Here is a 26,069-nt window from a genome sequence, read left to right as displayed (position 1 = left end):
AATACCTTAAAACTTGAAAACAAAGTGATTTATCCAAATCAATGACCCTCATCATCTTTCATATGGTGACTTTAAGGTAGAAAAGTGAATCATCATAATGATAGTTCCACGTTTTTATTCTTTATTTATTTATTACATCTTGATGCTTTTCTCTCTTTTTGTAGTTTTATTCATTTGTATCATTTATTTTTATTTCATCTCTCCATACCTGCCTTTGGTGTTTCCTTATTTGTAATTGATGAGATGAATATCTTACAATGTGTGTGGATGGAGGGGGGTGAATTGGTGGTGGTTATTGATTTTATTATTATTTACTTTTCTATTATTCTGTTGCATCAATCAACTCTGATTGATTGATTGATTCATATTTTACCAAATAATACCTCAAGGGAATGTTGGAACCCATCAGCTATCGACTGATGATAGAGATTATTATAATAGAAATAATAGAGACTCTCTCCCTACGTGTGCATTAATGAGTTTGGGGCAATCCCTTTTTTAAAATAATATACTACTCAAATATGACGTGATTCATTCATAAGGATGTTATCATTGTTGTGTTTGTGGTGTGTCTGAGTTGGTGGTTTTAAAGTAAATGTGTCTCAGATGATGAGGAGGCCATGTCTCTCTTTAAATTTTACTCTCAGGTATCAAGTGTCTGCACCAGAGATGTGAATTCAATGAGCTCGGTGGTTTGTTTGAGCAAGAGACTGTTACATATTTTATTAGAAATCCAATACCATTATGAGCTAATTTCATTACAAGATATTGAGAGTTTACAGTTTCCTGTAAGCTGTGGGTAATTTAATAAGATCAGCACTGAGAATGTCAATATAATAAAGATTTCATAAAGCATATAAATTATGATATAATTCACTGCATTTGTAGGAAGTACTCTGACCATCAATACCTGTAACACAGGGCTAGACTCTGTATCTTTGTTATTTTTCTCTCCGCATGATCGGATGCTCTCTCCTAATGTCAGATAACAACTCGCAGTAAAAATCCAGTTTAATCTGTGTAAATATGATTCATCAGAGTAAAGAATAACTTCGGGAGACATGTATTTCTCCTGCCATGCAGGTCAGGGACGTAAGTGACTGCATCTCGCTGTGTATTTCTGTTCACAGTTTATACATTCTCACTCGCCAGAATGCTCCTTTGTTTTCAGAGACATTAGGGACTGAGTGAGGTCGTCCGTTTTGGACCGAGGCCGACTCTGATTCCATGGGAGAACGGCTGCTTATTTGTTAACACCATAAAGCTCTCACGTGATGAAAGGAAAATGCAATTTGCTTTTCGTTGGGCAGACATGTAAGTGCTCTGAGAGAGGCTTTGTTTGAATTAGCTCCTCTTATCTATGTTATGGTAACAAATATGATTATGCCAAATGTGGCATACAATACAAGGCCTTGTCTGGAGCCATACATGATTGATATCTCAAAGCATGTTTTCTTCTAGTCCAGCTGGACCAGGAGGTCAGCCCAGGAAAACAGGGACCCGGAGGTTCGTGAAGCTGTTGAACACCAGTGTCTGACACTGCATCCCACCATCTCTGGTTATGTTCACACATTAAACCATCAGAATTCTCAGAGTCACTCTGTGCGTGCAGCTGGCTATCTCCCATCAATTTACACTGTTCTTGTGTGTCTGCAGGGGAGACAGACGTGTTTTACTGTGTGTTTTTAAGTGTTTATGAGCTACTCTCCTCCTATTGGTGTATTAGCATGGAGCAGAAAGCAGTCTTGTCTGATTCGGTTGTGCCTTATACAAAAAACAAAGTCTTAAGGCCAAGCCTTTCACTGGCTAACCTAATCCCAGTTCTCACGAGACAGCTTGCCTTTAAATGCACCACGGTACAGGAGATAGTAAAGCCTTGTTCAGGCTTCAAACATTTCTCTTGCTTCACAGGCTGTATGGATATAATTTAATAGTTTTTATATTCAATAAAAATCAAGACAGGTAGAGATGAGCAGCACTGAACTGACACAGTCAATATGATTCATGTAAAGTCTTTTTCTGACCTTGCAGTGAGTTGGGGAGTGAACAAGAGGCTCATTGGGTGGAAAGATAGATTAATATAGATTTTGAATGGATGAAAGAATAAGAGATAAACTATGACATGATTTCAAGTTTCTGTTATTATCTGCCTTCCTTATATGCTGTTTTACTTTGAAGTTTCATACCGTGTGTGTCTTTTTACATCCTGTCTTTGTCTATTTTCCCGCCTTTGTGATCGTCTGCTCCACCCTGATGTGTTTCACCTGTGTCCAGTTGACTCCGCCTTCCTTGTGTATTTGGTTTCTGTGCTGCCGGCCCTCTCTGTTTGTCACTCCAGTCTCATCGCTCTGTTTCCTGGTGGTTTGCAGCTCTCTGCCCTGTTCCTTAGTGTTTTTGAGTCTGGCTGCCTTCCTCTCTTCCTCTGTAAGCATAATATTCTGATTCAATTATCTTTGCTGCACCTATCTGTGAAAAGTTTGCATTTTGTGTCCCAGAAAGATGTTCAGCACATACATGCTGATAAGCTAATGTGGGTCATTTCTGCATCTCTACACTATCAGATGATGGTTTCTTATTACCCATTCTTTGAAACTAAAATAAACGGGCATTAGTGTGAGGTGACAAATCCAGCATTGTGTTGGAGAAACAAACAAACAGGTTATCGGTGTTGAGATTGCAAGAATGATTGATTAGATTTTGATATTTTGGCCTCCATGCAACAGAGTATGGCATAATGGATTCATTTATCAATAGTCCAGATTAATGATCTGTTAAATTTGCTAAATGAGCCACTTTTAAGACAAATATTCATAAGTGAGTAGAAATAGAAGTACTTAATCAAATGTTTCCAGACAGTGAATGGGATTTAACAAGCAGCCTACAGTCAGAACAATATTGTGTATAGCGTGCTGAAGCACTTGGGTGCAGCACAGAAATGTAACTGGATCACATGCTGAGATGCTTATCAACTTCATTTCATCTTTGCATGTGCTCCAAAAGGCACCACCTATCGTGTTTGTTTGCACTTTTAACAAAACGGAGTATAAATCGTAAATGGAGCATGACGTCAAGGTCAGTAAAAACAGTGATAGTTTACCTTTGGAGAGTAAAGAGAGATGCGAGGCAGAGTGGGAGTGACAGATGAAGATAAGTTGGTATAGTTTCACAAGAAGGAAGTCTGGTTTTCTTTTTTCTTATTACTTTCTGGACATAAGGAGAAGACTTTAACCTCGCTCAGCAGCAGATGCTAACATGTAATGCTGTGGGTACGGGAAGTTTTGATACAGAGTGTCTTTGGTTTGAGTTTCGTATTATGGATTGTTTGAGGCCTTGAGGCCAAATTTGTCTCACTGTCTGCAGTGAAGTCCCTCTTGAATCTGTTAAAATATTTTGTGGCTCATGTTATTTGACACAGAGGAAATAAACTGCTAAAAATAGCAGCGTCTATCTCACAGACATGGGTCAAACAGTCTGAAGTGAGTAGCCAAAGAATATTTGGTTAGAAAACTGTCTCTACTATCAACTCTCACTTAAACGTTCACACACATGTGCTTTTCTTAGTATTTCATGTCATTCACTTAACTTTGTTTGTGAAGATGGTTTGCATGGTGACTATGACAACCACAAAACCTGCATTGTTATAGGAGCTAATTTTCTCTTGTTCCATCATTTACAAAAAATATGTCAAGATCCTGTCAAGGTAAACAGTGTTGATGATACTCTACACTAATTATATTAGCTAAATATGCTTTATATGCTAAACTGACTTAAACGCTGAACTATGATATTATCAGAACACTGCATAAGCTTCACGGTCATATTAGCTAAGCATGCTAAACACGCGTAACATAACAGCTAAAATGCAATATAAGCTAAGCTGTGATATCAGGAAAACACCATATGCTAAACTATCATATTAGCTAAGCATGACATGCTAAACTAAACTAACCCTAAACTTGACTTATATGTGTCACATTGCAAAAAATTTTCTGTGAGCCATCTGCGGTGCATATCTGCGGCATGGGAGTTCAAACTACAAACGCCTATTTTACATAGTTGAGTGGCAGTAATAACCTGCTGTCTAGAAACCTTGAAAAGGAGAAATTTCTGTTAGCGAATGATGTACATTATGGTCAGCGCCATGCTAGAAAAAAGCTGTTGTGTTATTATCTTTTATTGTGTGGTGGCATTTTGGGTCTGTGGCTCTGGGAGGATGAAATAGTTATTGAAAGCATGTCCTGAAGCTCTATATCAGGAATAACCTGTATAATGTATGTTTCCAGTAAAAATCTGGTGATGAGGCTAGCAGGTAACAGAAATTATCTCACAGTCAATATCCGCAATATCTTTTTACTCTCAGTTGAAGAAAGTTGTGGTGGGCCGAGCTGTGGTGACTTTCATTGCCCATGCTAATTACTATGTTTTTCTTCTTCCATCTATTTATCATTTCTACACGCCCAAGCGACTTTTCCTGGGAAAGACCTACAGCACTTAACATAGGATGTTTAATTATCAACAGCTTCCGAGAACCAGTTGAATCTAATGTAGATTAATAACAGTTGGCTGTTTGTGGCAATATGTAGATTTCTGCTGCAGTTCATGTCAGTGACTTTGTTTTTTTGTTAATGACCTCCAGAATGTGTGTGGCAAACATGTTAGAAGAGAAAACTAGAAGCAGAACCTCCTAAACCTCTCACAGTGAAATAAATCACATGCATTACTTTAGCTAAAAAAAACCTTTAAAAAAACAACAGGAAACACAGCAAGGAGGATGTGATATAAACCTCCCAGCTCAGGCTGTGTTATGGCTTCACTGTTGGTGATCGGGTTCAATCAGGGTCTGGTGCTGGAGGTCACACAGCGGGTCAAGATGGTGCCATGGTTGTAATGCAAGTGACAAAAGGAGTGTAGAGAAGGAGAGCGGAGAGAAGACTAGACATGGAGCTCTGTTGCCTCCAGCTCTGACGATTATTTTTGCAATCACTGCTGAACAAGAACCTTTTCATTGAAAAGATGCGCCCTGCCTGCACCACTCAGCTCAGCTGTACTCAGCCCAGGAAAATGAGGTGAATGTGGCTGTACCCAGCTGTGTCTTGGCTCAGTGATAGTTTAGTGCAATTAGCGAGAGAGACAAGATCAGGAAACACCCAAAGGCAGTGTTGTCGCTGCTGAGTAACATGATCAAGTGAGTGTGGCTGGCAGTAGCCCTCAGAAGGCCCAGGGAGAAATCAGATGTAAACCTGAAGGATTAACAAAACTCCAGAGCTTGCAATGAGTTAACTCAAAAAATACAACATTCACAAAGGTCAGCAAGTTTGTTGTTGTACCAAAAGCTAGAGTAGCATCAGTGAGACAGTATGAGGTCCCATTGAAACAGTGCATAATGACTACAGGCAGTTGTTGTATATCTGTATCAGTGAAGAGAATGCATGTGATTCCATGTCGATGTATGTTTTTTAGCAGATAATTTAGTGTCATCAAATATTATTATGATTTTCTGTTTTCGCCATGGTGTCACATTTCTAAAAGTCACATTTAATATTAAGACATTTTTCTGTTGTATTTCAGCATTTAGTAGAAACTCACTTATTCCAGATGATTATATTTACTGTAACCTGTATTTCCAACAGTGCTACCACATAGAGCAGAGTCTATGATGGATGGCAAATGTCTGCGAGGGATGAAGACTGAAAATTACTGCACAGGCTTTCCCTGTCTCCATGGCACAGAAATGTTGCTAGTTTATGATGCGTTTATGATGAGTGTTACCTGAAGACATATTGACAGAAACATGACATTGGATTTCTGAGAATGTGTGTATGTGCCCTCTGCGTGTGTGTGTTGGAGGTAAGCACTGCCTGTATTATTCTTCTATCTATTTGTGTTATGAAAGTATGGTATTTTAACTATACGTAGCAGTACTTGAATAGCAGTATCAACTTAGAAAGCCCTAGTATTATGGTTTTTTATTGATTTTCACTTATTTTCACAATTTCTACACCATCAGGGGCGTACATGACAGTCCACTCTGTTTCCACCAAACCTGATATAACGGCAAAGAAAGAACGACAGCTGAAAGACTACTTGTATTTTCACAGATGTAGATATAGTCAGGGTCCTCAATAAACTGGTGCTGAGTGCATACTATAACATGTTGGCTACATTATTACTTTTGAATATAAGTTAGTTATTAATCGTATTCACAGACATCCCTGTGCACTTTGTCCTTGTTAAACTGGTAAGCACATTAACTGCTAAATTATTACTGGAAGTTTTGTGCAGATGTTGTGAGGTTCATGGCAGCAGGGGAGTGTAAAGAAGCTCACACCCCCAACAACAAACCTTTTCTGCTACTTATCCAGATGCTGTACTCGGCCGAATGCAATCAATTGTGACAGGTGAACAGCTGTATTCAATCAATTTGTACTCTATCAATGTCTATTGAGGCATCAATGTAAGCGTTAGCCCTCGTTGTAGCCCTCCATGTTAGATTACCTCCTTGGATAAAGGAGCAAGTCTACCTGTGTGAGTTTAAAGAGCAAGGCACTGGCAAGGCAAATTATCTTATTTGCTCTAAGCACTCAAACTGTAGCTCTCCAGTCCATTCCTCTTGTCTCTTGTAAATGCCAAATGTGTCGCTGCCAAAAGGCAAAGAAATCTGGTCAACCTCTAGCTATTGCAACATTCCTCACCCACTCTGTTGGGTTGTGGAACTGTCTTACTGAAACTTATCAGACCCCTTCTCCCATACTTCCTGTCTGTCCAGTTGAGGAGGTTGGATGAGCCTCCCAATCTCCAACAAATGGAAATTCACTCAACTTTTGCTTCAGCTCAAAAACACCTCTTTTGAGTACAATACTGTTATTTGACTGTTCCAGTAAACGATTCTGTGGTTGTCATTTACGTCTGCCCAAACAAGTGGGGTGAATGTGCTAGACACACTGCTGTCTACCATTCCTGAGCACGCATAGCCAGTATTCATCCTTGATATGAACATCAGCCTTCCTGTCCCTGAGGGTTTGCATCTCTCAACTCACAAAGCCAGTAAAGAATGTGACTAAGTCTAATCCAAAACTGTGCCACAGACTGTCTAATGGTCGCACCACTCTACCTCTCTGACCACTATTTCATTCTCTTCACTGTATGCTGCCAGAATTGCCCAACATTCCTCCACCTCAGGTTTTGTTTTGTATCTTTGCCAATCCTAACCTTTCGCTCACCTGCTCCTCCTCAGTGGTTCCCTCTGTACTACCTCCTCATATCTAATTTTCCTGACAAGGTCACAGATGCCACAGAGTATCTGTATTCTACACTGAGCCCTAGATAGTCTTTATTGACCAAACCTACTCACACTAACCTTCCTCACCCATACTGATCTCTGAGATTGTGAGAGTACATGGCATAAAGCAAACAACCCCTCCAATCTCAAGGGTTATTATTTTTCAGCTGAAAACCCTCAGGCCTCTAGACACTTAGCTGATATCTTGGCCTTCTTTTTTACTGAAATGTTGGCAGCCATCAGTAGTTAATTCTGTAAACCACTCAGAGACAACCAATCTCCCCTACTTAAGGCCACATCACCCACCGCAGTCAACCCTATCACCAAGGGCAATAAGCCAAACAGAAATGCTGCTCTGCTCTCATGCTCTTCTCAGCCTCCTCTGGTCCATAGCTCACCTCCCACCTCCTTCCCTCAGCCCTCTAGCTGAGACTTTGCAACATGTAGCAGTCCCACTACATCTACTTCTGTTTCCCTGGGTCAACGGCACATCACTTCTCTATTGCACTATGTAAGTCCAGTTGCATATGTGTTGGACTCCTTTCCCACCAACCTCTCTGAAGCCATATCTCTCACCATTGTCCCAACGAACAACTGTGATAAATGCTTTACTGGCTTCAGTAACACTTCCAACCACATTCAAACAGGCAGATTATTACTATTACTTTTCTATATACTTTACAATTTATATTCACTTAATACATATTCGGTGCAGTGGTCTTCTAACAATAGAAAAGAATGAGGAGAGAGTCTGCCTCTTAAAAGGAAGTTGTTTCTCACCACTGTCACCAAGTCCTTGCTCATGGTGGGAATTGTTGTGTCTATGTAAATAATATGATAATTAGTACAGTCTAGACCTACTCAATAGGAGACGTGCCCTGAGTTAACTTCTGTTATGATTTTGTGCCATTTAAATTAAACTGACTTGACTAGTTTTGGAAAAAGTTTAAAATAGAAGCACTCACATACATGTATTATGATAAGATATGTGATCCCAGTCATTACTAGCCAGGGCCTTCACTTTGAGACACACACCCAGACCTATAACGTCAGTGCATGCGTTGAGTGAATGTATTTTGATTAGACATTAGATCTCAGTTATTACTGATCCCTCTCTGTGTTAGTTCTATATACCATTTCATCTCTCTCTGCTGTGATTGCTCCCACATGTCAGGCCCCAGGCCTCACAGGCCCACACAGGTCTGCAGTATCTGTGAGTTTGGGGGTTCAGGAGCCCCTGTAATGGGCTTAGACAATCATAGAGTCCCCCTGGATGCAGGAGCAGAATGTACTTGGAAGCTTGCTGATGAAGAGGTTGGTCAGTGGGTGGTGGGATAATGTGAGAACTGTTAAGGGAGCAGTGGGAGAGGGGCATATGGGGCAAAATACGAGGAAAGGGGGATTTAGGCAGACACATTGCCTGATGCTGATGAAAGAAATTTGGGTCATGGGGACACCACATGTGTATGTAAACATCTATACACACTGAAGGTATTGTAGGTATGTATGTTTCCAGTTAGCAGTGCATATATTTGTGTTTAGCGTCTGGGAAAGGTGGATTACCAGTGATTAGTGTCCGTGTGTGTTAAGCATAATTTTGTTTGAGTGAATTCAGCAAAGCCCTTTACATGATGGTTCTTAAAGACAGGATATGTTTCATATATTCATAATAAACACAAAGGAGCTTTGGTTGTCAGTTCTACCCCAGGTGGAGTGTACATCTGCCCAAATGATCTGTGTGGGGAAAAGCACGAGAGGAGAAATGGGGAAAACAGCTGTGGGCGTTCATGAACACACAAAAACAGTCACACCACAATTTTCCACAGAGAACGGCCTGCAGAGTGATCAACAGTTTGGCAATTTCTCCAGCTCATCTTCCTGGCGAGCTCTCCTGAAAGTGGTGGGATGCCAGCGGCATTGGTGGTGAAAGAGACCCCAAACTCTATTGGAGGAGAGGAAGAGGGGGATACATTTAAATCACCATATTTAATTTGTGGCATCTTTTTGGACAGGAGGACTATTGTTTTTTCCAAAGAAAACATTGCTGACTGATTCGAGTAAGGCCCCTGAGCCAGTTGAACATTTTGTTTTTGTTTGACAGTTCTCAACCTGTGTATAATCATTTGTCAAATGACAGGGTTGCATCTCTCTGACACTTCTGTGTTACATACCCAAACCATAATCCAGTATCAATGCTTTTGTTTCTTGAATTTCTTTCTTTTATAATTCAGAACATTTGCTGCCACAGCTTTTTTTGTTTTGCCTGTTACTATTTTGCAAGGTTATATGGTTAGTGTTGTGAATTATCGTACATTTTTTTATCTTAATCCTGAAGCAACGCTAAACTTTCCGTGAACAGCTCCATTCTCAGATAACAATGCTCCGCAATCCAGCCAGCTGAGACAAGTGAGTGAACACAGTCATACAAACTGACAGAAAGGGGCTAAAGATATTCGGTTTCTTCGGTGCAAACAAAACCCCTGTACCATTGTCTGTGATTTCATGGTAACCTGAGAAAGATGTTTGCAATGATTTGATAAGAACAAAGTGTTACACAGGATTTTGGCAGAGGCTCTTTGGCTTCAGTGTCACTAATTTGCACTGGCACAATGAAAGAATTCAGCAGAGCATCCTCATCCAGTGTTGCTGCTAAACTCACTTCTCTCTCTGAGATGCAGCCCTATGTGTGATGAGGAAAAGTTATATCGGCAGTTCATGAATCCTGAAAAAAGAGGCCTGTGGGTCTTTGAAAACAACAGCTCTCTGATACGACACACTGAGTACAGCCAATCCTCCTTGATTCAAACCACGTGTATGAAACAAGATGATGCGTTTTCAGAGTAGTTTATGAAAAACAACAGTTGTGCTGACTGTTGTCAGTGTGGCTCGAGGGTCGGACTGAAAAGCTCATTTTGTGAAAGGGGATCCATTTGCTTATATGAATATTGAGATGGCAAGACCACGGTGGTAAACAGACAGTGCCTGTTTGTTTCAGTGTACAAACATGGACAATCGGATTACCCAAAGATTACTCATGACGGTTTGCACAAAACACACGCTGCTTTGGAAGCAATTAATCATTCACCTGTGAATCTATTCATTCACCCCACTCTAAATTCATTGAAACTCATTATCTTAACAACAGGTTTTTTATTGTGGCTAAACTGCCAAAAACTTGCGTATTCTTCGCCGTTTCCTCTCCACCTGTTAGTGATCTGTTTTATGTGTCTCACGTGTCTTTCCGCCTATAACGGGTTTTGGCTATTGGCAGGAGGAGGCATGTTTAACCCTAACTCTTGTTTTGCCACCCCTCTCCGTCTTTCTGTCCTCTTTTAGACCTAGATGCATGCTGTGGCTTTTCCTGTGAACATATTGCATAGCTTGTATAAGTATCTCCACTACTGTTCTGTAATTGCCCACAATGTCTTCCATATGTGCTTGTTGTATTCTACTTATGTAGCTTCCTCCTCATGATTATCAGAGGTAGAGGTGTCCACGAGCATTATGCTGACTCTGTCGTGTTCTTGTTTCTTTGCACAAATATTTCACAGAGGGGATGTCGCTCTTAGAAGACTAAACAGCACATATCAATAAACTGCAAGCAGATGATATTCATAAGGAAGAAGTGATGTCTGTGCTGTGTTCACTTACCAGTGCCGTCCATGACTTTTCAACCTTAAACATCGTTACAGTCAATTGACCAAAACAAACCCATTCATGCTCATGTTGCATGTTAAGCTTCACTGACAAAACCAGTGTTGAATCCAGTGTAGTGAAGTCCTCTCAGAAAAAAAACGGTTCTGTAATTACAGCTCCTCAAGCCACAGTGCTGTGAAACTCCATATGTTCTTTTATGTTTTTATTTCATTCTCTTGTTTACGGCTCTTTTGTCAAAATCGACCAGAAATAAATCAGATTGTCACTCTCCAGCTGGGCTCAGTTCAGATGGAATTAAGATGGGGTGCCTCACAGTTCTATAAAATGAGTCATATTCAGCATTTCCACTAATATATCACTCTACGCCGGAGGCTAGGAGGAGAGCGTACTTTTGATAGTTTCTCACCCTGAATCAAAGAACCTTGCATGCTCTCACAAGTAACTGACTTTCCTTTCCTTCCTGACTTAAAGCATCTTGTGGTTTGTCTTTTTACATGGCACCATTCAAAATTTTGACTAGATGTATCAATGTCTTTAATCTGTGAATAAGTAAAACCTGTGATTGGAGAAAAACCTGTGATTCAGAAAACGTCTCCCTATTGATATCATGGGCACAGATTCAGAGTAAACATTGAGAGCCATCGCTTCAATCCTCTGTGTTTTCATTGGCTCCCTTGCACATTGAGGAGCTCTACAGCTCGGTTGCCAATTGATTTTTGCACAATTACCAAATGTTTCTATCATTTGCTTATTTTGCTTATGTTGAACATGGAAATAAGTTATTGAATCAGCAGTCGCTGTGTTTCTAGCAGAGAATAAACATTTTCTTTCACTCAACATCGATCCTGGTGTTTGGCTTGCTGTTTCCTACCCCTGCAATGGAAAGGCTGAGCTATTCCTTTATAATTTTCCCGATTGATTGATAAGCATTGATTTTGCATTCTTGCATTGTTTATCTTGCCAGAGATATTTGGGGATTATTGAAACTACCGAAGTCTGTCCAGGAAGGTGTTGCACTGAAGCAGTCCTACTGTGTAATGCTCAACCTTCTCATGGAGTGGGAATGGATGTTGGGATTAGACATTTTTGGAATTCCCTAAGTGGTTAATTGTTTATTTCCAAGGTCTCATCAATTAGTATGGTTGTCTTTCATCCAGATGCATGCGTGTCCCCTCATTCCTTGTTTATTTATACCTAGCTGCACTGTCTTTTTTACATGTCAACCTGAGTGAGTGCTTGAGGTTCAGTGTTTATAATCCTAGTGATGTTTTCACTGGTGTGTAATCATCTAAATTGTATGAGTTGTTGTTTTCTTTACCATAGAATGAGCTGTTTATATTTAAATACTTTATATTTACATTGAGGGGGGTCCTCTCTATGGAGGCCGCCATGTTTTTTTACAGTCGTCCAAACTTGACAAACTAAAACCTTTGGGGTTTTTATGACAACTGAAGTTCACCACAGGTTCTCTTTCATGTTGGGAAGGGGAGGGTGAGGTGAGGAGTATTCAGCTGCAACGTGACACCTCATCTGGAGATGTCACTAAATTCTACACACTGCACCTTTAAGTGATTTATAAGTTATTCCACTGATCTGAGTGTGTAACAAACCACTGTTTTGTCTTTTGTCTCTGATAGGAGCTTGTGTCCAAGCAGCAGAGATCAACTACTGACAGAGGTACTGCTCATACAGAAACTTAAACAGTAAGTGCCACATTATTTAAGCATGCATTCATAATATTCTTATTTTGTTCTTGTATTGCATGTATATGTCTATATATCCTTAGTACTGTATGTATTTTACTGCAGGTACAAACATTATTCTCAGTACAAGTGACAAAAGTTACAATTCAAACATAGTAAGAGCTATATAAGTATATAAAGGTTTTACATTTGTGTAAAAATGCCATCAGAGTTGAATGTAAAAAAGGTACTAAAATCCTTCTATGTCAAGCCAGTCAAGGATACATGTTGAGAACAAGTCTTCAAATCAATACATGTGCATGCATTTACCTCATTATGCAAAGCTGTTTTCCTTGAAACAATGAGCTGTTGATGATGATGATAATGAGTCTGTTGGCCTCCCCTCAGACCTGGCTTGGAAAAAGGTGCCCCCTCACCCCACTTTAGTTCGCTCAATTTCTGGATGCGATCATGATTATTTGATCCCATCATGTTTGCCTCACGGCATTTATTAGTTTCTGTCTCTGGAAGGTGGGACAATATATAACAGTCAAATTAGGTTTTGGGTAAAATTCACATTTTGTCCATTAAAGCTTGCAGTATTGGTGAACAGAAAAATTTGTGGTCACCCCATTATATATTTTTCAAATATAAAGCACTAAGGAGAAGACTGCAGGGGTTTTTGTGAAGGCAGCCGTCAGCACAGCTCTATTGGGTGCACTGTAAGTGTAGGCATAATAGTGGTGATGTACTAAAAGTCCTTAGTATACTGATTATTATCAAATTCTAGGTATTATTACACGTTGGGCCGATTTAGAAATACAGATAACATCTTGATGCTGTATAACTCTATTTGGGGGTTGAGTAGTTGGAAACAATCATTGTTATGTCATCAGTAATGGATCCTTTGTCGAACTTGACCTTTGAATTTGGTTTGATAATATTAATCTGCATCTCTAAATTGAGAGCTAAGGTACGATGTGAAAAACAGGAGAAGACGGGCACAATTATCATAATTTATGTATTTACCTGCAGGTCTTAAGTATATGAACATCAGGCTCCAGATCTTGACTTGTGCCTCCTTCAGGCTCCAGGGTCCCTCTCACATAGTTGATCACAGATCACAGCATTACACATCGGAATATGAAAACATCTTAAGAAAATGTTTTTCTTATGAAATTGTCTTCAAATTAACTTATTCCCCAAAGTTAATTTTGGTGCATTAAGGAATTCTTCACAGTGTGTTCTTCATTAAAGAAGTGGCATTAACAGTCAAATACAGGAAAACAGTCAAAGAGCCTTCAGTGGTGTGTTATGTCTGATTATTTTCATTGAACAAAATTAAATTAAGGTTTGAGCTAGGACTAAGGATACCACAACTGTTTCATTATTGGATTATTTAGAGGATGCTTTCAAGTTAAGTTTGTAATATATGTTTTCAGTTTTCCATTGGCACATTGATCTAACAACACAGGTTTATCATATTTGTGAATTTGAGCAAAAGAATGTTAGACTGGACCATTCAGTCAAACATTTTAATATCCACATTACAGATGCCAACAGCAATTATGGTTTGAATTGGAATTTAGCTTTGATTAACCTGAATTGGAGCTGTCACATCATGGCAACTCTACAGCTAGTCAGTATTTATTTTTCATTTTTATCTCAGAGTGAAGTGTTTTAAATGTTCCTTGCAACACTCATAAGTAGAAAGCTTAGATAACAAAGGTTAGTGAAATGTAAATGCTATATGGTACATATATGCAACAATTGTACAGTTAGCAATAAAGCCACCACAGAAGCACCACAACCATTACAACCTTTGGCCAATGTTGTATATATGCGCTTTGATTCAGTGTGTTGAGGTTTTGTCACAGTCATGCACAGTGAATCATGATAATCATGTTCATGACAGCACTGTCAGACTGGAGGCACAGATTGAAATGCTATGTTGTGGTCTTTGAAAGGGCCAGTGTATATTAAAAAGTTAAATCAGCTTTGGTACTTTTCAGTATAGTTTTATGATTATATATTTATATTTAAAAAGTTCTTAACTGCGCTTGCTAACATAATTCCCAAATCTTCAAATTTTATTGAAATGGATGAATGGGATGTTTGATTAATTTATTTGATACACGGAATACATTAAATAGTATATCTCTGCAGTAGATCCAGGAGGTGAGGTAAAGCCTCTGCTGGGTCAGATATATAATATATACATGCATAGACATACACAAATAGGTTGTCTGCATAAAAGAGTATTTCATAACTCATTTTTATCTCTGGCAATAATGGGTTGTAGTTTAAATGGACCAAAGTAAACTCCAAGGGCATTGAGTACATCACTGAAATGACACCACACCTCAGGCACGCTTTCAGACGTGGAATGAACCAGCTTTTTGGACCTGATCTGCTCTCTTACAGAGAAAAATAACCAAAGACTTAGCAAGAGCCTGCTTAAAGAAACACCTTGTTGTTTTCACAGATTTGTCGTTGTAATATGCTCGGCTTTGTGTCTTTTGTGTGGAGATAAGCTCTGTCCTGCTTGCTTTGGGCGAGGTTGAACATGTTGTTTGGACAGTAATGTGTTGTACTGTAGCCATGATTCATCTCTGTCAGCATCAGCTCTCTTCATCCACTGATGGACTAGTTTGGAAAGTGTATTATCCTGTGACTGATGTAAATCTCTCTCAATATGTGCGTCTGTATGCACATGCACGCATGCATCGGTATGCACGCGTTTATGGACTGGTATATAAGTGTGTAGTGTTTTTGGCTCCATGAGTCATTAGTGCATAGGTTTGATTTGTTTGTGTAGATGTTTTTACTTTAAACAGTTTGCATTGGTTCTCGTAGAAAAATGCATTCCAGAGATTAATGTTGTGTGTATAAAAGTTCGGGTGAATACACCTCATTCCCTTCTAGGTCAGTGCAAGCAGCATTGTCTGTGTTTCATAAATGGAGCGAACCCTGCGAGCTAGTTCAGGCAGCCAACTTGAGCTGCGCTGCTCCAACCATGTGAAACACATCATGTGACATACCTCATTCTCCACCATCATCTATTATACACACCCACCTTATTAGGCAGCCTATTTAAGCAGAGAGAGAAATTCCCCATCAACCCCTTTGCTCGCACTGCTGCTGCAGTATCCCTACCAGTTGCTTCAGCCCCTCCACCACCACAGCAACCACCTGTGGCCTCCGGGGGGTTACAAGTATTTTCTCATCACTCCCACCATATCTGTGTAATCATATCGGATGAGTGATTGAGTCGGAGCCTAGACACTAAACACAAACTATGTTCTAATGCTGAAATAAACAGTTGAACGAGAGTTGTCTGACTCAAATAAAGAAATGGCGTGTTTGGAGAACTGGTATCAAAGTCTTTTGGTATTGTTATGATTGTGTATGCCTGCTGTCTCCTGTCGCTCTATCTTTATATGTTTGTGTGTGGACCACCCAAAGCCTTGAGGTCATAATAATAACAGGTCCACTTCCTTTCAGTGATCATGGCCGTGGTTCCAGTTGAGGGGTAGCAGATGGGATAGACACTATCAGTCCAAATCAGAGGAACAGCAGCCCCTATGTGTAGTGGACTAGTCACAGCTGTGTAGGTTGCTCCCCCTCCCAGTGCCATTATCTAAATTTGCAGAATACCAAATATACTGTCACAGCCCTATATTTAGTGTGAGCGGGTTAATGTTCTTGAAAAGCACCCGCATATAGCTCAGAGGGTTAATCCATCTTGAACCAGATGTGCAAGTTATGATGATGTTGCAATTAATCTTTTTTTGTGTGTGTGTCTCTTGCTAAATGTGGTCTGCTGAAAAATCTTCTTACTGTTTAAGGTTGTTTCCTTTTTTTCGCCTCTTCTGTGTAAACAAATTCCTCTGGTTAGACAAAATTTTCTTTTTTGTGATTATTTTGTGATTCTTCCTCCTCCTGGTGAGCAAAAATACACTGTGGTAATTAATATGATAATATATGTGGTGGCATAATTTTTTCCAGGCATCACTGAGGTCCATGTTGAATTGAGGTCTGAGTGAGGTTTCAGCTGGAAATACTGAAGACAGGCCTAGTACAGTATGTCTCTGTCGGTGCTCGGCCAGTTAAAGAGTGGAAATAATATTTGTTTTTTGGAGAGAGGAGAGCGCTCTACCCAAAGTGAGAACTATTATTATTTGCCCCGATAACTGAGAGAGAGTGAAGCTCTTTTCACCTTAGTGCAGTGTTTACTCTGTGCAGAGCAGCATAGGTTTAAAACTGTGTTTCAAACCACCGTCAGCTCCAGGACAATTATGCTTTTCTCACGAAGCTGGAAAAACAACCCAGCATGGAAAGGCACATTGTATGGGAACCATAGAAACTACTGGGGCACAGTTTAGCCTCAGGAATCAAGTGTGCTAATTTCATCAAAAGGAAATTGCATAACTGAACTACTTATTCTTTGAAACACTGTTTTAAAATTACTCTTCAAATTGGTTTCCCCCAACTCTTATAGGCTGTTTATGTGCGAGGGGCTGATTTATGACACTGAATGACAGTGGAGCACTCATTTGTGGTTAAACTGGGTGCAGTGTACTACTGAGATGCCCATGGCTGCCAGTCACCCAGTCTGTCTAGACAGGGTAAACACCAGGCTCTGTCGACCTGACGACTGACAATCAGCAATGATTGGGTTTGTGGGATGTGATAGGCCACTTCAGTTAAAATGACTGACAGCTAGTGGCATTCTTTGTGTGTGTTTGGTGGGTGCTGTACCATCTGCACACGCTGCTATAAAATGATCATCACAAAAAAATTCTCATAAATGTCAGGTGGATACAGATACAGTGATTCAAAAGGCATCTATCTGCGCTTTACTTTTTTGGGTCAGGAGAAGACCCTGTCCCAGAGCCAACAATAATACCCATAATGCAGCTGATGACTCATACTTTGAAGGCAGATAACAAAGGCCGTGGGACCTTTCCGGGGAAGTGTGTGTTGGTTTTGATTTGCTCTGAGATCCTCTGATCCCATGTCTTCCCCGCTGTGCTTGCTGCTGTACCATGTCTGGTGAAAAGGGCGGATTGTGATGGTAATTACTTTTGTTGTTATTTATGTGTTTTGCTTGTTTGCTTGTGGAGTTGCTGTGAACTTTGTGGGGGCAAGATCCCATGGAGCGCCATGGAAACGCCTTCACAGCCTTGGCACTGGATAACAGGTATCCATACTTTCATTATTACGCAGATACAAATGCATAGACACTCTCATATGCTCAAATCCACACACAGATGTTGTTTTTATCCTTCCACAGTTGTTTCTCTCAACACAGTTAAGCATTTCTTTACATTACTGCGTTCAGTGAAATTAATTGCTCAAAAAGAGACAAGCTTTCTAAGAACTACAGTATGATTTGCCCCGTCTGCATGATGAATCATCGCTCGCATTTCTGTCTTGAGAGAAAAAAGAGCCTGAATGGGCAATGACTGGAATTTGTGTGCTGCTGATTGAAGCAGTATGCTGTAACATAAAACTTGTTTTTGGCAATATTGTGCTAGAATGAAATCAATTTTGTATGCATGCACCACTCCCACTGTTGTTCGTTAATGGGGAGAAAAAATCTCATCTGTTTTTGAAGAATGGATAAGCAAAGCAAACACAAAAACACACCCTGTGGGAGAACGTGCCAGGAAAATGTTTCTGGTTAATGGCCAACACTGTGCCACAGTGAGTCACTGAGTAAGCATCAGCACGGAGATCAGCATCAGTTTAACCCACAACACAATGCCACAGGCACCCACAACTTCTTTGCTCCTGCATTCAGCTTTAGGACGTACTAACCTGCTGGTATCTCTCTGCAATTGTGTTTCTTAAAAAATAAATCCCTCCCAGTCTGTGTGGAAAGCTCTGTCAGAGGCAAAGATCAGTTCCAGCACAATCTCCTTCCTCTGTGTGCCAACCTCGCTCTCAGTCCGACTGATGGGAAGAGGAAGTGAGCGGTGAAAGAGGAAAACAGTTTGTGTAAAAGAGATTAGGGGCATTACGACTATACTTGTAATAGCAGTTTTAAGTTTGCACATTGCAGCGACACTGAGATATTAGTGTGATTTTTCTGCAGCTGAGGGTTAGCAGGTTCATTGCACATTGCTGCTCTGTCTACAGTCAGGCCTGTGGGGTTTGGTGTTGGCAGACTTCTCTGCTTCTTAATGATGCTTGGCACAAACAGTCAAGACACAGGTTTGGCTCAGGTCAAAGGAGATTACCTTGACACTTGCATTCAGAGCTGTGAAGGCAGAATGTACACATACCTGCACATTTGCATCAATGCAAAAAAACAACCCAACCTAGTTAATATTATTTAACGTAACATTTCGGGGTTCGGTTTTAAACCCTACTTCTTTTCCTCATTTCCTTTTTAGAGTGACCAGCATACGATTGGAAATTCCTTCTCTTCCTTGCTTTGATGCTCAAGACTGAGCAGTATTTATTTTGTCCACAAGGGGGTAGACATTCAGCACACATATTTAGTGCCTTTTTTTCACTGTCCAAGCCTTGGATCAGTTTCAGGAAATGATGGGGACACAGTGAATCCTATCTGACTTTGTTGTATCTGAGTGTTTCTTCATGCTGTGTTTTGGTTTTACTTTGAACATTAGAGTTGTTTGCCTGAATTCAATTGCATGCACTCTCACCCCTCAATGCCCCAAACTGCACTTCATCACAACACAGTGTGACAGAGGGCTTTTAACATTCAAGAGGACCCAGTCATTACCTGTAAGGACCTAGTTATTACCCCGTCAGCATCTACTTATCTTTGTCATTTCCTATGTAGTTTCATCGTTAAACCTTTTAAGTATCAGACAGGCCCTGCTTCTGATTAAATATTCAGAAAACAATATGAGTGACAAATGTCGTAAAGTGTATTTTAGAACATAATGAGATCAGTAACCATATGTCGTTTTTCCCTCAAGCACATACACATATGCTGGATGGCAGCACCGAGGGAAATTAGGATTAAGAAGGAATTTCAAGTTGTCACACATCTTGAGAAGATCAGCGTTGACTCTCAAATCCTCTGTTCATTCTTTACTTTATGATTTTTTTCCATGCAAACATAATGTCCTCATCAGTTATCATGACCTTCATCAACATTGGATGGAAGGTAATAATGTACACATTTGATGTTTTCCAACATTCTTCAGTTTATGTTGGATATGCCATTATTATGTACACAAGCTTAACTGTAATTGGTAACAAAAAAATGTAAAGGTAATGAATCAAGTTGAGTCTTAACAGTGGGGATGTTTTTGTGTAATTTTTCTGTTACACCTTCGGCCAAATATGTTTCCAGTGCAATGGGATTCTATTAAGTAAAACTAAGAAGTAAGAGTTAGACTGAAGTATTCTCGACACAATCTTGGATTAGAGAGATGGCAATGTGTGTTATATTGTTAAAGCTAACCTAGGTAGTTAGGGGTAAAGTGCAAGAATTTGAAGAGGTGTGGACACCCTTAATGGACTCTCTCAAGCAACAATAGCTTGTACTTATCTGTAAGGCTATTGAGTGTGACAATTTTATTTTACTTTTATTTTATTTGTATTTATTCTTTTGTATGTGTGTGTATGCAGCAAGGTCTGCCTGAATTTCCTTGTGCAACTAGTATGGTATGTGTCGATGTGCTTTTGTATGTTTTTATTTAAAAATCTATAAAAAACATTGTTCAAAAAAAACAAGTACGAGTTTTATAGGTTCTGTTTCATACAAACTGGTTCAAGGACTGAGAGTCCATGTGAAAAAACATGACGTATCTGAACCACATTATCTTGTTGTTTTCACATTACATATAAAACTAGGATGGCATGTCAGGCTCATACTTCCACCAAGGCACTAACAGTCCCCTTACATTCAATCAAGCTGCACCAAATTTCACACACTCATCAATCATTTCCCTAAACATCAGTTCCCTGATAACATTTCCTCAAGACCCATGAATTATTTTTTGAGAAACCTGTGAAAATGTTGAAAAACACCACAATGTTAAAGAAAGTGGGGAAAAAAGTCACTGATCCACCCCCTGATTTGGGTCAGCACCAATATTTAATGGGTTCTTCCCTGACCCAAACTGCATCATTCCAACAAGTTTTTGTGTAATCTTGCTTGTAAACAAACCAACCAACAATTGGATGGGGGTTGAACACATAACCTCCTTTGCAAAGGTAAATCAGAAGTTTGAGTACAAATCAACATTAAGTGTGTTAAGGCCACCATGAGCCGCCAGAGCAGCTTCACTGTGCCTTGTCTTTGTTTTTCCAAGCCTCTGGGACTCTGCAGGAGAGATGGGACGCCATTCTTCCAAAACATATTACCTCATTTGCTGTTTTGCTGTTGGTTGAGACTTCTGTCTAACATTTCCATCCAAAATCTCCCACAGGTGTTTGACTGGGTTGAGATTTGTGTGGAGAAGGCCCGCAGCTTATGTGTTTTCATACTCAAACCATTCGTTGACCCCTTGAGCTCCGAGTAGAGGCATTTGTGATGTTTTCTCATTTTTTGCAGGTTTTCCTTCAATTTGTCACCCGTCCATATATGTGTTATAAGGTCATGCCATGCATGTGATCAGCAGGTCAGGAGAAAGTCATGTCAAATATTGTGTGTGTGTCTCGGATGGGTGCAGGGGATAACTGATTTATGAATGCGTCTGTAGATATATGAGGCCCTGCACTTCCTCACACTCGTCCAAAATATTCAGATGCACTGTTCTCTCAGTGTTTTTTTCCAACGCTTATTCCTCCACCAGGATCCCGCCACGCCACTGCAGTCATATCTCTGCTTTGTGTTTAATCCTGAAACCTTTTTGTCCTATTGTTTCTGGAACCACAATTCTCCTATTGTCCCTCTACTGTCAGTCCATTGTGACACGTTCCAGCTATAACTTTCAAGAGAAATTTGTTGGCTTGTATTGGCAACATTCAAGTCTGTGTTGGCTGGATTGTACTGGCAGTTTACTGGTCTCCGAGTTCAAACCAGGGACGACTCCTGCAGTACGTTAAGGTGGCCTGTTTAATCTCTTAAACCTGGTGGCTGAGGAGCTGGACAGACAAAGCCAAGACTTAGCTGCTCTGTTTGAATAAAAACAAAATGCTTCTGTTCTACAATAAGGTCCTGAACCAGTACAATCAAATATGTTTTCTATGTATTTATTGCCCTTTCTATCATCTAGTGTCACTCGTAAAAGAGGCCTATTGTTTTTGTGACCTGCTTTCACCTTTTTCGTATGACATCATTTCATCAAGTTTCAAATTATCTCTCGAGGCATGAACTCACTTTAAAAACACACTGTGGAATTTCTGCTACTAGGCCACTGCATTTTCGGATCTCACACCCATGAAGAAAAATGCCATTACAGTTGACAAAGGTGCATGCACTGGCAGTACATCATACTTGTTTGAGATTGCATTTTCAGTGTAAAGACACGCTGGTATGTTTGTAATAAGCCTAATCCGTCTTCATTTGTGTTTGAACTTGCTGAACTCCATTTTAAGATTCAAGCTCCACTGATTCACACATCAGAAAGCCTGGACACGTGCCATCCATAATTCACTCAGCTTTTCCGTTCATGGTCCCATTTAAAGTTGCTTTTATAACATGGTCTCAGTTAGGTACAAAAGCAATCCTGGTTTTGATTTGAATATATGGATTGGCTGCTTACTACTACAGATATGTGGAGGAGTGGAGTGTTTTTCAGAGGTTGTGGGGTGTGGTGCACTCATCCTGCCGCTGTATATTGTTTGCTTGTCATTGATGGAACAACACTGATGACTTGGCGTGCGCAGTAAATGAACATACATGAGCATTTGTACATATTCTCCCCCCCCACTGATAGCTGGGCTGTGACAGTCGGCTCATTGCTGACTTTTTTCACTAAAGCGCTCGCGATCACAACTAACGAAGTTCACTAGTGAAAAACTGGGTGTTGCTTGACCTTGACCAGGGTGTGTGAAACCACTCGAAGTTGGTGTGAAAGCGAAAGACAAGGGATGATAAATCAAGCTCTGGGAAAGCGACCTGCTGCTTGGAGTCAAAACAGAGAGAGTTACTTTCCGTGATTAATGATCGTCTAAGGACAAAATATAAGACATGTTTGAGAGTGGACTGCAGAGAGTGAGATCACCTACTGTGTTTGTTTTGGAGCGTTAAAGGAACAATACGTTCTCTAGTCTTCTACAGATGGAATTTGGAGCCAGGTCGGTGGCTCAGGAAGATCCAATCATTCCGTTGTTATCTGGGCGAGCGACAGTGAAGTAGCCTCGAAGACAGATGGTAGACTTTCGTGCACCTGGGACACGAGTCCGCAGCTACAGTAGTCCGGTGACTGTTGAATAAAGTGAAATATTCCTGGAGCAATCTTTCAGTAAGTTATGTAAGAGGTAGAGGTGGAAGTAGCCTCTAGGGATGTGTATGTGCTATTGCAAAAAATATGCATGCCATCATGCCGAGGGTGCAGTATTTTTGTCATCTGTCAAGTTTTGGCATAGTGTTGCTGAAGTAAAGACTTGCATCAGATATTTGCCAGATGATTTTTTTAAACGAAGCAGAGAAAGGGAAGTGGAAAGAGGAAAAAAAGACCAATACAAATGACAGAGGCTTAAACGGGGACATTAATAAATAAGAGGAACTACTGTGGACTGAGGCGCTGGGGTCGCTCATGTAGCTGTTGAGCATTCAGCCTGAATATCTCATTTATTTAAAGAGCTGTTCAGTCCATTCTAGCGGGTTTGGGGTAAATGTCTCAGCACATGGGTGTGAAGTAATGAAGTGGACTCATGGAAAATGTCATTTAACTTCCATTTAAGTATTTAATGCTTGGCTCCTTTCTCCAACTGGTTTTAACAGCCATGCACATAAATATCCATGTATGCATTAAATTGTGAAATGATGTGTGCTGTTGTTTTTCATCAGCGTTTGTTTGTCTGATAGTTTGCAGCATTACACTGAAACTTCTGGACGTATTACCATGAAACTTGGTGGAAGGATGTGGTATGAGCCAAAAAAAGCACCCATTAAGTTTTGGTGAGAATCTGGTTCAGGCAGCAGATCAAGGGATTTCTTTTCCACTTTAACATTACAAGCTTTTAAGCATTTTTTAACACTTACGTTGATTTCTAAGAATAAACCAGGGACTGATATTTATGACTGTGTGCAATTTGATGCAGTCCAAATAAAAATTTTAATAGTTTCATAAGGTGATTGGCCTTGGTGGAATTATGCTCCAGCATTCGAGTTGATTTTATTCTGTCCGTCAGTCTTTAGCTCTATTTCTTCAGTCTTTTAGTCTGTCACTGTAGCTTTATGATTGTTAAAAAACAGGGAGCAGAGGGTTAATGGTGGAGACCAGCTTCCTTGTTCTGTCACAGATTTGGGTTTGGCCTGACACCAGACTGCAGTCTGACATTCTCACATCATCTGTTCAGGGAAATGAAGTGACAACAACAAAGTGATTGTTGTTACGATGGGAACCCACACACTAATAAACCATGTATATAGTTGCCTATAATCTATCGACTCAGCCAGTTCGTACTCCCGGTTGGTCTAAAAACAGTGACAGTGCTGCCACATGCAAAGAACCTCGATGGGGTTAAAAAGGTCGAACAAAATCAAGGCTGTCATCAAAAACATATTCTGTTTTCCGTGAATCCAGTCCCATTGTCACAAATGAGTTACATGCTCATTCAATATTTTGTCAGTGCAGTCGTGCAGCACGTGTATTCTGTACTGTTCACATACTCCTCAGTCTGTCACCCATTCAATGCAATAAAGACCAGTTGTCTGCTTTTGCCTCTTTTGTATGACACAGATCCAAACTGAGGCTCCATTTATTAACAGCTCTGTGCTGCAATAGTTTACAAGCCCAAGTTAAACCCAGAGGTTTAACTTTAATTCAATTTTTTTTTTATTTTGCTTCACATTTGCTTGTGAAAAGAGCAATGGGATTACTTTTTATGAAATGTGCCACACAATTATATTTTGAAGGGTTTTACTGTGAGAAATGAAAACTTCCTACTGTCAGTGAAAACAGGAGGCTGACAAGCCACAGTATATGTCAAGAGGCAGCTCCATGCACTGACCGGGCCCCAGCCAGTGTAATCTGGATTACTGTCAGCATGGTCTTTGTTTTTGTGGTTGGTGAAAACAGGCTCCTCTGCAACTTTTCGTGTATTGAAATCATACTGAGTGGAGAAGTGTCCTCGGGGCCTTTTCATTGAGGAAGCGGCGGAGTGCAATTAATGGCATTTAATAGCGCACACATGCGTGTGCTTTTGCAGGTGTTTACCTTGTCTCACTTCTTATTGACAGCATGTGGAACGTGACCAATAGTCCCAGGTTTCAAGGCTGAGGCAGTTTGATGTTAAGATATTATATGTGTATCCTTGGTAAACTCTGTATCTGTGTGTATGCACTTGCACGGCTGCTGCTCCGTGTGCACCAGTGATGTCAGTCATTAAAGTTCATTATACCTGGTGTTCAAATAGCTGGTAACAGCTACAGTAACAGCCTGTGGCAAAATAAAATGTGGACTCGTAGCATTAAATTCAGAGTCTGTTTTCATTTGATTTGGATGTTTTTCAATTCCATCATATCTGCCACGATTGAAGCACTCATTGCACACAACTGTTTTCATTCCAGCTTTCAGCTTGTGATCACAGGTAGTGTTCTCACACAGGGTTTGTGTACTCATGGATTTATTGCAGAGACACTGTATTTGCAGTAACCTTTTCTGTTGGACTATAACCTGTGTCAGTATTCATTTAGAATAGGGGTCATAATATGTAAATACTTTGTATGTTGACATTAACATTTTATTAAACTGGCAGAGGCAGCTTCTAGAAAGGAAATGCATATTTTCTTTCTAGTATTTAAAATATATAGATGGCTTAAAAGTAATCAGAATATGGTGTCTGCTATGCTGTGCTTTTGACCATGTGTCTGTGATGCAGGCGTGTGTGTGAGAGGGAGAGAGAAAGGGAGAGAGAGAGGGAGATGATGGGGCTTTCGAAGACATATCTAAACATTCTTGACATTAGGGCCCCAGCAGTCATCAGGGGTGCATCTCTCAGACATGCTGAAGTGTAACACTTTGAAGATTATGACATACAATGCAATAACACAGATCTTTTTTTTCCATGTTATTACAGTTTTTTTGCAGAAGTATTCAGGCTCTGCACATGGAAGCTATTAGCCTTAGGGTTTAGGAGCTCTTTTCCACAGAGAGAAAGGGGGCTGGAGACCATCTATACCTTATGCCCAGGAGCTTGTTTTTCCCTGAAGCCCCCCTGTCTTCTCTGTGGAGGAAAGCCTGGTTTTATTTTGAGGCTAACCATTAAAGCGTGAAACCTGGCCCAGCAGAAGTTATAGAAAGTAGTCTTAAAAGAAAATTCCACTTTAATCTTGCGTATAGGTTTTTTAAAAA

General features: G+C 40.2%; 1 protein-coding gene across 2 annotated transcripts in view; it reads left to right on the top strand.

Annotated features, from left to right (window-relative positions):
- Positions 1-26,069, top strand: part of LOC109624519 (zinc finger protein 469) — a 181,391-nt gene that overhangs the window by 453 nt on the left and 154,869 nt on the right. Inside the window, exons 1-2 of one of the 2 annotated variants that reach the window (XM_020079257.2) lie at positions 2,314-2,424; positions 12,574-12,639. The gene's annotated coding sequence lies outside the window, so the exon portion shown is untranslated. Of the gene's footprint in view, positions 1-2,313; positions 2,425-12,573; positions 12,640-26,069 lie in introns of those variants that run through there. The other variant, XM_069528426.1, reaches the window with a different exon arrangement.

The sequence above is a fragment of the Paralichthys olivaceus genome, chromosome 7 (assembly GCF_024713975.1).
Source record: "Paralichthys olivaceus isolate ysfri-2021 chromosome 7, ASM2471397v2, whole genome shotgun sequence".
Taxonomy (NCBI): Eukaryota; Metazoa; Chordata; class Actinopteri; order Pleuronectiformes; family Paralichthyidae; genus Paralichthys; species Paralichthys olivaceus.
The sequence above is the reverse complement of the archived record's forward strand: the minus strand, read 5'-3'. Positions and strand labels throughout refer to the sequence as shown.